The sequence below is a fragment of the Miniopterus natalensis genome, chromosome X, assembly GCF_054644295.1.
Source record: "Miniopterus natalensis isolate mMinNat1 chromosome X, mMinNat1.hap1, whole genome shotgun sequence".
Classification (NCBI taxonomy): domain Eukaryota; kingdom Metazoa; phylum Chordata; class Mammalia; order Chiroptera; family Miniopteridae; genus Miniopterus; species Miniopterus natalensis.
In genome coordinates this window covers 30650202-30664661 of record NC_142103.1, presented here as the reverse complement: position 1 = coordinate 30664661, position 14460 = coordinate 30650202, and positions in this window count along the sequence as shown.

The following is a 14460-nucleotide window of genomic DNA, read 5'->3' as shown; positions in this document are numbered from 1 at the left end:
CAATCTTTTGACACAGGTAAGACAGCTGGAAGCTTCCTGAATGTTGGGGCTTCGTGTTACCTTGCAGCATTAGAGATGGCTTCTAAATCAGAGGGGAAGCCAGGGCCAGAGCAGCGGGTAGTAAATAAGGGAGATGTGAGGGCATGGAGGGCCGACCCCAGGCCCAACAGAGGCAATGAAACTTTTCTCTATAGATCGGGCAAACACAAAAATGATTTTTCCTTTATTTCCAAACAAACAAACAAACAAAAAACCCAAACAAATAAAGAAGGTAGATTTCGCAGCAGAAAGAGCAGTGCTGTGACAATATACAAGGCAGCTTGGAAGGAAGCAGAGATCAGATTAATACGCGGGCGTCGCATCTCTGGAGCGCAAGGTTTAATTCCAGCTCTTGTCACAAATGAAACGAGTTTGACGGTCCGTAGTGAGCACTATTGCATAGCACACGAAAGCGCTGCACTCCTTGGCAGGGAAAATCAAGAGTGTTCCATACAGAACAAAGTTAATCCTGTTTGATAGAAAATAACTCATGGTGCAATTCCTTTAGGTATCTGGGGAGGAAAATGCCTTATAGATGGTGAGCATTGTTGATTGCAAGATATAGGAGACAATTGTCCTCCATCTCATTACTCTGTTTGGTCGGTTGATCAGAAAGGAATTTCAAGCACCGGAGATATTAATCTTTCACATTTTTATTAGCAGCAAATAATATTGGTGCACCATTAACCCATGTGCCCTTTCCAAAATAGATATCTGTGCACTAGGAGAAAATTGTCCAAGGGTGCATTTTGTCACCAACATAGGATTCTGTGACTCACCTGAGCTTGAGCGGCCCCAAATTATTGATTTTAAGGCTCACATAGGAAATCTCAAATGTAATGTATATTTTTGAGGTATGTTCCTGGCCTGGCTACCAATTTCACAGTTATAATTTCAACCAATTTCTCTGTGCTATCACTTCACAGCTATTTCATCCTTTGAAAATAACGCAATAATAGTGTCTCTCACAATTGTGTTTCTTATGCATAGACTGAATATTGAGAAAGCATTGTCCACGGTGTCCAATAATCTCTAGTTCCAATCACTCTTTGTGCACCACTTCAATAAGTCATGTGATTTTTAAGGAGTCACTGTGTTCTTGTTTTATTTTCATCATCTGAGTTTAGATACTAAATCACAATGATGAAGTCCTGCAAAGACTGCAGGCATTAACCACATTTCCTGTTTCAACACCAGAATGCTGTAAGGACTTGTGATTCAAGGCTTGTATTAATACAAAAGCCTCTCTTACCAGTCACTTCATCCCAGAAGACATAAAACATATTTGTTCACTGAGCCATCATAGCTATGACATGCAGATCTGCAGAAAATCAAAAAGTCTGTTAAAATGATTTCTCTTGTTGACTGCCTACACTTTTAAAAAGGCTCTGGATATCTCAGGGTCTATTGTTTTAAATGTCTCCTTATTTTTGAAAGTATTACAGATGTCCCCTTTTGTCCCCCATTGGTCCCCTCCACCTCGCATCTACCCCACCCCCAGCCTTCCCCAGACCAATGTCTGTGTCCATAGTCAGACTCAATTTTAAAAGAAAGAAAGAAAAAAAAAAGCATGTAACCTTGGATGTTGATGTTGGTGGAATTAACTAAAGTAACTGATTGTTATTGGTGAAAATAGTAAACACAAAATTCAGCTCAGTAGCTAAAGCAAAAAACACTTTCTTTAATGCGTATGACAAAAAGGCTATGAAGGAACACTTATTAAACATCACACTTAGCTAAGGAACTTGCAAGATGCCATACACCCATTGTCTCACTGAATTCTCATAGCAACACTGCGGGGAGAGGTTGGCACTACTCTTTTGCAGATGACAAAATGAGCTCATACAGGTTAAATAACTTATCAATATCGAACAGGCTAGGACTAGAATTTCTGGAACTGACTGACCTGCAAAGCCATTATTTTCTCTCTTTTGCAGCATGTTATATTAATGTAATAATTAGGGTACAGGTTAAACTGCTGTAACAAGGAGATCCCCAAATACAGTGGCTTAAATAAGAGATTTGTTTGTTTATTTATTTATTAAACATATTTACTTTTCTCCCACATAATGGTCTTATAGGTTTCTGCTGGATTCTCAACTGTTTCCCAGTCATTCGTGGTGGCAAATTCCTTCCATCTCTCTGCCTGTTCCTCTTTTGGGGTGCCGTCCGCATCCGCATTATCAAAGCTAACTTGCTTCCATGTTCCTACTCCAGCATGCACCAAGAGGCAGAGAGTCCAAATCTGGAGAAAGTAATGTGGTTTTATTTATTTTTTTATTGATTGAATTTATTGGGGTGACATTGGTTTGCAAAACCATACGGGTCTCAAGGGCACAACTCAATAAAACATCATCTACACAATGCATGGTGCACCCATCACCCCAAACAAGTCTCTTTCCTCCCCCATTCCTCCCCCCTGTGCCCACCCCACCCAGCCCCCTCACCCCTTTCCCTCTGGCCGCCTGTGTCTATGTGCCACGTATATAAGTTTTTTTGGCTCATCCCTTCATCTCCTTTCCTGGCTTGCAAGAGGAGATGGACCAGCTGCTGCACAGAAGCACCTGCATTCGCATCCCGTCGACCCAACCTTACTGCTTACCTGGTGGTAGAGGGAGGTGGGGAATGTAGCCTCCAGCTAGGTGGCTGTGTGCCTAGAAATAGAGGAAGACTGAATTGGGGGACAAGCAGGCACACCGCCACCGCTAAGGATTGCACGGAGGGGTCAGCTGAGTGCAGCGTGTGGCGAAGGGGCCCCGTGAGAGAATTAAGAAGCCAAAGTAGAAGGAGCAATGGAACGAAGACGGGCCGAGAGCGTTTCGTTTTGCCCAGCTATGAGCGCTACATGCCGAATCGACATTTGAGCTTAGACTCATATTTTGGCTAAACGGCTTCTTGACTGAGAAGTCAGTTGCTTAGAATATGTATTATGTCATGATACGTTACAAATACAGGCTGTGTAGAAAACATTATATAACGTAGGCGCTGTAATTAAGGGTATTTATTACATTCTAATCTTAGTCTACTAACAATAGACCTTAAAAGTCATTTATTACAAAAAGTAAAAGGGTAGAGATAAAGCAGATTTGGCAAAATCTTGGGTATTCTTGATTCTGAGTTGAGTATATGAATGCTCCGTTGTAGAATTTTTTTATTTTTTTATTTATTTTTTATTTTATTATTTTTTTTAAAACATATCTTTATTGATTTCAGAGGGAGGAAAGGAGGGGGAGAGAGAGAGATAGAAACATCAATGATGAGAGAGTCATTGATCGGCTGCCTGGCCCGCAACCCGGGCCTGTGCCCTGACCGGGAATCGAACCCTGATCACCTGGATCCTAGGCCGATGCTCAACCGCTGAGCCACGCCCAGCAGGGCTGTTTTTTTATTTTTATAAGTTTGGAAATATTCATAATAGAACACTTTAAAACACATTATTAAGAAAAACAGAACCAAGAGGAAAATAGTCAGCAACGGGAAAGTGAATACAGGCTGATAAGTGGAAGCAAAGAACAGAAGTGAAAGTCCAGCCACTTCGTTTGCACAGTGATTTTGTGTAGCGGTCACGGGCGGGGATGCTCGCGCTGGTGACTGGTGTTTGGACCGTATCACAGACACTTTCACCGGCAATGCCATTGTCATAGTGTAGCTCAGGTGGCCTGTCCTCTTACCTGTCTTCACTCTTCTCCACAGAACTTCACCCAGTGCTCTGACTTAAACTGATTTCTCTCTCCTCTAAAACTGTTCTGTAACGAGAGGCCCCAGCAGTCGCATTAGTGTGTCACCAGGCCTTGCCAGGTATTTGTTACTCAATGTCTTGCCGTCTTGGAAGCTTCATGTCAAAATAGTCCTTGTAAAATTGTCGGTAAGATTTTAAAAGACAATTAATTCTTTATTAGACAAAATTTACATTGACTCAGAGCTTGGGGCCTTCTCATTATATTATAGTATGCTTTGGAAAGGCCTGACTTTGTCACCCTTTCCTATTGAATTGACCTTAGGTGAGAAACTCAACCTCCCCAGGTCTTGGTTTCCTCGTTTGTAAAATGGAGGTAACAATGCTTCCTTTGTAGGAGATGTGCGTATAAAACGGGACACTTAGCAGAGGGATTGGCACATGTTAAGTGCTTAGGAGATTTCTGTTCTCTATTTTCCTTCGCATAAACATCATAGAAGGAACAGGCACTATTAATTCCAATAGCTTACTTTAAATACGTCTCTTAACTTGATTAAGATATATTTGAATATCATAAATCCACTCACTTCAGGTATTCAATTTAATGACTTTGGGTAACTTTATTGAGTGGCACAATCATCACCATAAATTAGTTTTAGAGTATTTTCATCCATCCCAATAAGGTCAGTATACATTCTAGTCCTTCATCATAGTTTCTTTCATTGGCTATTGCTTACAATAGGACTCGTGTACTTCTAGTTCCACATTCTAAGGTCTGCCGGCACAGCTATTAAACTAGTCCCCTGGTTATTGCCCTGCTTCCTTGGCTGCTATAATGCCCAATACATTTGAAGTTGAGCAACTTGAGCAACAGAGTCGCTAACAGTGATGATGCTCGACTACTAAGTATGTAAGCAGAGCTCTTCAAGCTACAACAACATGGAATATATGCCTTTTGGGGGGTCTCCCCCTTATGCTAATGCATGTAGTAAAGAGTTACTATTCAGTGTCTTTTGACCTTCTCAGTCAGTGAGAACCTGGCACGAGGCAACAATATTGACTGGGTATTTTCATATCTGTTTTAGCCAGAGTTCTCTAAGTTTCTTCCTGAGTAGACTTTTACCTATTTATTTTTATTATTACTAGTGCTGTATATTGGGTGTTTATTACACGCCAGGAATGATGCTAAATACTTCTTATATTATCATTTTGTTTGAGCGTCATGATAAACGTACTAAATGGTTATTACCATCTTTATTTGGAAGATGTGGACGTGTGTTTCCCTTTTTCAATGAGGAAACTGAAGTCCAAAGATGTAAAATACTTTCCCAACATTATGAAACAAGTTTTAATGGAACCTGACTACAAAACCCTCTTAACCACCTTTCCAAGAGTAAAGATTATAAACCACATGCTCAGTGAATAGCAACCATCATTATAACTTATAATTATTGACCCGTAAATACCCTGTGTGGTAAGAATTGGTAGCCCCATTTAATTGAAGAAGAAACAGAGTCAGAGAGTTTAAGTGATATGCTTAGGGACACTAAGTGGCACTTAGGGGCACAAATACAAAGTGGCTAATGTAGGCCTTAAACCAAGTACACTCTCTTGAACTTCCCTCTGCCTCTGAGTTCAAATGCTGGTTCTGTTCCTTTCTAGCTGTTTGAATCATGGAATAATTGTTCAACCTTTTAGTGCCTCAGTTTCCTCATCTGTAATATGAGGTTAATGATAGTAGCAACTTAATAGATTACTGTGAAGATTAAATTAGTTAAGATATATAAAGCACTTAGAACCAGGGCCTGGTTCATAATAAGTACTTTATAAAAGCAAGCTTATTAGTAGTAGTAGCAATCGGATTTATTACTATTATTATGCTAAACTGCCTCTGGGCCATGTATTGTTTATCATATTAAGTGCACTGTTTTCCAGCCTCATCATCTTCGGCATAGTCCTGTTTCTTGCAACTACTTTTTGTAGATGTTTTAAATCTGGTTTTCCAGCAATACTCCAAACGATTCAAAACTAGTTTTAAGGATGCAGGACTGAGTTTCTTCACAATGTACATTTGTGATTAATTTGCTTCCCAATGTGATAAGAGTGTATGGGAACAAAAACTCACTCCTCTTTTTTGTGATAAGGGCAGAGTTTCCTACTCTGCTCTAGAATCTCTATAGTCTTGTTTCTCACAAACAGTGGGGGAATAATGACCTTATCAAAGCTAATGAAGTGAGAGGTCCACAGCAGCATTATCAGCAGTGAGCCCAAAGGGGACAGGCCCAACCCTCCTGGCCAGGGCAAATATCAGCTGGGCCCCTAGAGAGGCTTTTTACAAATTTCAACCACCACTCATGGGAGTTAGAATCATTTCTAAAATGCAAAAAGTGCCTTTCTGATAAGTAGACTTGCTAGCTAATATCTCTAGAAAGTGAAAGGACTAGCTGGAAAGCAAATATCAACCTAAAATACAGTCATATTTCTTAAAACCAGTGATTTACATGTGAATCCATCTGGATGGTTCTATACACTAACTCTTTTTTAAAAAGGCTAAGCTTTCATGAATCATTTATTCTGTGTGCCTAATATATGATTGTGATTAAAACTTATGTGTAGTTTGTCCATTTATTCACTCGTGAAATGTTTCTCCAGTGCCTACTACAAGCCATGCACTCTATATTGGCTCTTTGATATTAAAAATGTGTAATAATTTGAAGTCCAGAAAATGCCCTTGCTCTGCTGTGACCCTGGAGATTTCTTAGCTTCATTATAGATATATTCTGACTTAGCTCTGGATACAGATGATCAGATCAATGGGAGTCTGGAATGTCTTTATCCTAAGATATCCTAGGTCCTGTCATGATGGTACATTTGAAATTAATTTACTTTAGGAGAAAATTAATATATTGTCTGTGATCAGTTTAATAGAGGCTATGTGACTAGTTATTATGTTAGTCTTTTTTTTTTCTTAATTCTCACCAGAGGATATTTTTTCCATTGTTTTTCAAAGAGAGTGAAAAAGAGAGAGAGAGAAAAATATCAATGTGAGAGATCGGTTGCCTCCCACATGAGCCCCAACCAGGGCCAGGGATCAAGCCTGCAACTGAGGTATTTGCTCTTGGTCAGAATCGAACCGGGGACCTTTCAGTCCACAGGCTGATGCTCTAACCACTGAGCCAAACTTGCCAGGGCAAGTCATTTTTAATATTTACCTTAAATGTATATTTAGTCTGAGAAAAACCTGTGTTCCAAAAGCTGTTACAAATATTTGGTTATCTAATTCCAAAAACAGATACACAAAAAGGGGCAATTAATTCAATCTCTACTGCACCGTGATCCTATTTCTTTAATTATCCAAATCTAAATATTTCAGTGATGATAAAAGTAAATGTCAATAATGTTATATAGGTTTAAATATACTCTTAACAATGGTTAAAAAAAATGCGTATGGGCTTTTTTCTTCGAGCACAAACTGATAAAAAATAAAATCAAAGTTCACACCATGTATTTAATGACAACTTTGAAGGATATACACACATATATATATTTACATCTTGCTCTAACAATATTGAAAAGGTATTTATGATGTACACTACCTGCATTCTGACAGTTAGTTCAAGATGGGAACAATGAAGCATAACTGTGTGTTATTTTTTTCCAGGTGACTTTAAAAAGACCTTTATACTGTGTAATTAATTGGCCAACTAGGGAAATCTGCTGTAGAAATAAATGCAGTTCAAATAGTATTTCATAGTAGATGGCATTTGTTCAGAAACCTTTTTTTCTGAAGACTATTAAAACATGCATGAGAAACTACCAATTACTTAGCCCAGAGAGAGTCCTTTACAGAAAAAGCTTGGGGAATTATCATACAATAATAATAAAAACACTGAATGTGTTACCTAAGGCATGAGATCATATACTCTTGGTGACTTTAGTCACCAGGCTTTATATCTAATTAGGTCGATCAATGTGCTTCAACATCAGTTTAAATAGTTGACTCCTTATTGAAAAATTAAAATTTATTGGCATGAAATGTGCAGAGAACTGCAAGTCTTACAGTGACATTGGATCTTCTACTCACAAGTATACTTTTCATTGCTCTGTAACATTTTTGATATTCATCTTAAAGTGCAACAGCAGGTGAGAAGATATTAGTCCACACATGTCCCTAAAGAGTATAACAACCTCAATTTATTGTAGAAGGAAATGCCTGGATCACTTGATGCAAATGTAGTAAAAATGTTCTCTTCTTTGGAACTGAAATCTACAGTTGAGCTTTTCTTACTCCAAACCAGGTCATCTCCCAAGACAAGCAAATTTACATAAAGTGCTTTTTATTTTCCCTCTCATCTATTCAAATGAATTATATTTGGATAATTGAAATTTGACTGCTTTAGTTCAAGACTAAGAATCGATACTAAAATCTGTGCCAAGAGATCATTTCACCTTGTTTTCTCTTCAACCAATGCTGCCTTAAAGTGGAACATTCTTAGTAATATTTGATCGGCTAGAGCCTCATTTTTAGGCCCTAAGTGGCCAATTATCTAGCATGTGATAACACAGGAGCAAGTAAAAGCTTGCGGAGGCATCGGGGATTGTTCAACCTTCATCTTCCTTAAAGTTGAGTGGTTAGTGACCCTAAGAACAGTTAGGGCTTTGATAGTCACGGGTACTTTGGTGAAAATTCATAGCTCAGAATGGATAATTTTTTATTGAATTCTAATATGGTTTGCATTGGATCCTGAGAATTATGATCATGGCTCGTGGACTCAATATCCTTGGACGGTGCCAATATTGGTTTAATCAATACAGGTGCTGATAAACCTTTGTTAGACAAAAGAGAGAGACCTATAAAACTCACAATGGGCAAACAAATATGAGTTTACATTCAATATCGAGACATCGTTCCTGTCACTTAAACAAGCTTGGGGGAGATGAGCCAAGAAACTTGGCACTGGAGAGAGAAGTCCCCTGAGATTTAGCATGGAGAAATTGGGCAAGAGGGTAGGAATAATTAAGGACATTGCCACCAAATGGGTCAATGTGAAAACTACATTTTTTCTTTGTTTTTTACTAAAGTCTTCCTATTTGATCCTGGGTTGATACTGAAACACATTCAAGGCAGCTTTAGTTTCAAGACATAGTTTTTTGGACTTCTGATTCATATTGAAAAGGAACCCATAAACCGGGTTTATTTAAAATCTCTAAACAATACTACTTGAAATTGAACAACTCTTGTAAAAGGTGATTTTCCTATAAATAGATAAGCTATATGTACATAGAAATTAAGCATTTTAAATTCTTAGTATGGTTGTGACAAATTTCTTTATGAAAGAACAGCAGAGATACAATACAAGCAATAGGTTCAAGCTAGTGAGAAAGATTGTTGTTTGGAAGAATTTACTGACCACACTAAAAAAGAGTTAATATAACAACTGGCAATCACTGATAGGTCTCACACTGAGAAACTTGTGTACACCAACTTGGTATCCAAACATAATAGTGACAAATAAATTTAAAAATATTTTTGAGAGTCATTACTAGAGAATGATCAAGTCTGAAGGAACGATTATGTAATAGGACCAAAAATATGAAGAGTAAATTTAGGAAAACTAGGAAAGGCGAGCCAGAGCAAAAAGCTACCAACTAAATACCACAATAACAATTATTCCCTTAAATGTGCCCCAAGACAACTATCTTTCAGAATCGTGATTGATGACTATGTTTGCTAACTTTACTTTCTTATTTTTAATCTCATGAGAAATGCATATTCTTCTCTCCCCACCACCAACAACTGCTGCATTTGCACCAGGGCTGTTAAGGTCACACTGGTTCCCATCAGCACAACTTAGTGACCCCAGGTTGGGTGCTGAATGTCATGTCTATGCGAGTCTGAGAGTTCAAGTGACAGATGAAATCATTGAGTTGAACTGGCAACTGCAAAGTGGACACAATTAGATTGGTTGTGAAATTCCAGACATGAAACTTTGCTAGGTGGAGCTGGAGTTCCTCGCAGTGCCAAGGCAGTTAGTTTTTGATAACCAACTTATATCTGGAACAATTTCTTATAAAGAGCTTTTCCAGCTAAAATTCTGAAACCTCAAGTATCCTTTACCTGAATCTTAAGGAAGGTTAAAAAAAAAAAAAACCTAAGTAATTAATCTTTGCCATTTTTAAGCATGTCTTTTTACTTCCCCTGAACCCACTGACCTGCAGGGGGTTATATATTTTCTTCAATTCTGATTCAAGATGTTTCAAAAGGAAATCATATGATATTAGTAGCACTCTAAGTTTGCAATTCAACATAATCAAGCGCAAACACACAGCCATTAGCAACATGGAACTGGATATCACACATCGATATATGTTAAGGGGGAAAACGACACTTAAAAGTCTATGTTAAAAAAGCAGGGGAGGTTAGAAATAATTTCTGATAGCGGAAAAAAGTCATAAAATTTTTTAAATGATTATAGCAAGCAAAGAGCTTTATTGGAGTTGACCTCCTATTATTGAAATGGAAACGATACACTCTTATTTGATAGTAAAGTTACTTTTCCCATTTTCATTCTTGATTTATAACTCTAATTTTACATTCCATTGTTAACAATCTTACAAAGTCAGTGCAAATCTACAGAGATAATGAAAAATAAATGATGCTACAAAGTCTAGTCAAAATTAACACTAGCCCATTAAGATGTCAAATTACAATGGCTTAGTTTCATCAGGTATACCATTTTGTAGTACAGTTTTGGGCAACTACAGGGGAAATAAATTATTCAGACTCTCTGCTCCTTTTAGGATTCTGCTGAACAACTTGTGCAAGCAGCTTCTGTCTCCTGCTCTGCCAGAGCATGGAAAATAATTCAGCCTTTATTCTTGTAGACTCTGAATGGATGTCTGTGATGATTTTAATGTCTCTCTTTTAAAATTTCAGTATATTTTAATGACATAGTGAATCATCAGTGTTGTTGAAAGGTTTCATTACTCACTGTATGAAGTCGAAATGCTCCATTACTCATTATATCAAGTTCAAATGAGATATAACTCCTTTGTAACATAATGCTTATTTATTAAAATGTATTTATCTTGTCTGGTGCATTAATATGTGTTTTTCATAAGAGATGCAATTCTGATAACAATTTCCCATAAAATTAGAAGAGTTATCTGAAACCTTTGAGACAATTTAGCAGAATATTAATCTTACAAAACTGCTATGCTAATAACACTCTTCTGAGTAAATATGGTGAAGTTTCATTATAGTATTCCTGAAGTGATCTGTAACCCACTACCTCTAGTCATTTAAAAAAAATGCATTCCTTAACATCAAAGTTTCCTTGATGTTTGTAATACTAGCCATCTCAAGACTCTATTTAATCTGCTGAAAATTAGTTTTATAACTTTCTACTGAATCAGTTCTAAAAGAAAGGACATTTTTGTAACACAGCAATACAACCTATTGGATGTCTGTCCGGCTGACCCCAGCATGAAACTTAGATACAAGTAGTTAGTACAGTTTATCAGTAGGAATTTGTCTCCACTGTGAAAGAAATAAGTTAATTTGGCATCTTGTTTCCTCCAAGGCCTAGAAGGAAAATGAGAGTGAAAAAGTATAAATTAGCCCAGTTATTAAGGAGTAGATAAAAAAATCAAATTGTGTTGGGGTGAGCCTGGAAATCTAAAGTGATAAAGAGGTGTGTTTTGTATCAGTCAAACAACAGACAGTAAGCAGAGTATATTTTTCAAGTATATAAAGCATATGAAAATAGAATGAAAAACTGCCTGCTTCTTGCTTAAAGGGCCTGGTGGGTAGATTGACTTCTAATGGGAGATTGAAAAGTCAAACAGAAATAGAAAAGGGAAGGTTTAGGGTACCTTAGAAAGGCCGGCAACACACATTCTTCAGCACTTGTGTCACTGGCAGATATTACTTTAGTTCCTACTATTATTTTTTTAAGGCTTAGCTGGGGGGAAAGTGGAAAGGCTAAAGAAAAATGTGAAGGTTGAAGGGAAGGAAACTGATATCTAATGAACGACAACAAGGCTATGAGCTAAGGATTATTATGTCCACTTTATAGGTGAGGAAACTGAGGCTCAGAAAGTTTTAAGTAATTTATTCAATGTCATACTGGTATCCTGAGGATTCTGACAGTTACAGCTGGCTCTTTGGCCTACACAAAAGCAAGCTGCCTGGATAAATGGAGGGAAGCTGTGAAGAACTTCAAAAGAAATGCAAGGAAAAAATACCTGAATGTTGAAAATCATCTCTTTACATCGCATCAGGCATATACTATCTATTGTTTTCTTGCCATTTTTAATCAATCACTTGGCATCACACATACACAATCATGTTTTCTTTAAGAACACTCTATTATGATTTCTTACAAGGACACCGATGCTTTGTCCAAATGCAGGTGAGGAAAATGTGATCTTAAAAGACATCAAGATAGTGTTTAGTTACAAAGAAGAAATTATTTACCTTAAAATATATCAAGCGGGATACACAAGTGGGTCATATATGTGGAGGCCGTAATAAATGGCAAAGTCTTCCATTTATAAAAGACAGCGTTGACCAAAACCTGCTTGCTACCTTTGACTCAGGTCAAGAGAGGTCTTTGTTACCTTGGATCTCTTTAAAAACAAACGATAAAAAACAAAACAAAACAAAACCCCAAAAGCTGGACATACCACTTTCCTTCTGAAGATTGTCTTGATTGGATCCGAGGCCGAGAACTGCCGCAGCTCGTTCAATAGCAGCCTGAGCCCGCAGCCAGCACCCAGATGCGGGCAGTGACCGGAGACTCACAGGCCAGCGGAGCCAAAGCTCCTGGGCTACATCAGCCCTGAAGACTGCCCTGTCTCTGGGTTTCTAGTTCTTTGAACAATTTATTTCTTTCATTACTCAAGAAAAGTATGCCCACAAAAAAGGAAACTTGTATTTATTGAGGAAAGTATTTTCACCATGTAGCACTTTATAGATAGTAACCAGCTACTTGAATGAATTCTTAGCAGGTAAAATGTAGACAATATGCTAAGAAATATATAGCCAAGCAACATTTTACTAGAAAACCTATTCTAAATTCCATGTTTTTTCCCCCAAGCACATGAATAAAAAGAAAACATCATTCTAGTGCCAAAGTTTGATTAGATGGTAATAGAATGTCCAAATGACAAGCAAGATTATTTCCTTAAATCTTTATTGAGATAAGGCCCATTAGGAGGGTAAAATTCTGTAGTTTCACAGCTGATGCAATGATAGCAAACCACTATTCATCTACATCACCAGAACCGTAAACAGATCGTGCTGAGGCTTTTTGGAAATATTAACATAAATACAATGAACATTTGTACCATTTCATTGCACAGGGGTTCTTAATTTGTTCAAGAACAGAGTAACAATTATATTTTGGAAATTGAAAAATATATCGCAAAACTACACCAAAGATACAGAGACTATTCCTAGCCTGAATATATTCCTGGTTTAATCAATCTCATCCACCTGTATAAATTCAGAAAACTGTTGAAGGGATCCACACTACCCCAAATGAAAACATAAGCATGATTTGTAGTTTTGTGCCTTATTTGGAGGGGGGGGGCATACCATCACTCCTTCTCTACATTTTAAAGAAAAAATATTATTACCAAAGCTTCAGTTAAAAACCACTGGTGAACAGAGAGGTCAAGGCATTTGTGTAAAGGCACACAGCTCCTGGCAGAGCTGGGATACTAATGCAGCTTTGTCTGATCTCCAAAGCACAGTTGCTAGGCAAACTCCAAAAATCCATTTTATTTTTGATAGGAAAGGCAAGAAGGAACAAAAGAAAAGAAAGAAGTAACAAAGGAAGGAGAAAGAAAGGAAGAAAGGAAAGAAGTAAAAGAGGAGAGGAAGATTGGTGGTTCCCCCATGGAAATATTGTGGAGGTAATAGTATCTGAGTAGGTCTACATACAGAGCTGTAGTTACTGATCTATCTGCTATAGAGTAGGTAAAACAAAATAAATAAGATACAGTTCAAATGATGAAGGGAGGTATGAGAGGGCTTTAGAGCTCTGTCAGGACTCCCACCAGCACCGACCAAGCCACCGCAAATATACAGTCAGAGTAAAATAGTATACATGATATACAAATGCATATCGTAGCCTACAGCCCCTCCCCTAGCTCCACCTTCTGACAAGATTGCCACCTTAAGTTCCTCTTATATAAAAATTCTGGGCCTGTGATGCCTGAGACATAGGCTTTTTTCTCAAAGATGTTATAGCCCAGTAGGGGAACATAAGAGAAATACACAAATGATACATAGTGCAAACCAGAGAAAAATGTTCTATAGCATAGCTAAGGCTGGAATGCAATTGAAGTTCAAAGGTAAATGGGTAGGCAGGGATTAGGAAATGCCCAGCCCAGAGATAGCTACTTGGCTCAGTGTTTCTCTAGTAAAGGCCCCAGGCTTAATTATGCCCCGGGCTGAAGTCACAAGAGAAAACTATTGTCTTAAATCTACCACAGACTTACAAAAAGGGATTGGCCGGGCCTGATGCAGCCCCATCAGGTTGGTCATATCGTTTGCATCTGAATGATTATTCATATAGAGGATTTTTCTATGTGGCGCCCAAAGATTACTTCTCCTGAGCTTCGGTATGGTCAACATTAACTGTAGATTGTTGATCCACCCTTTTTCCATGCTGCCTTTAAAAGTATACTTTTAGAATTATAGTTTTAGTACATAGAAATGGCTCAAATAGGCAGGA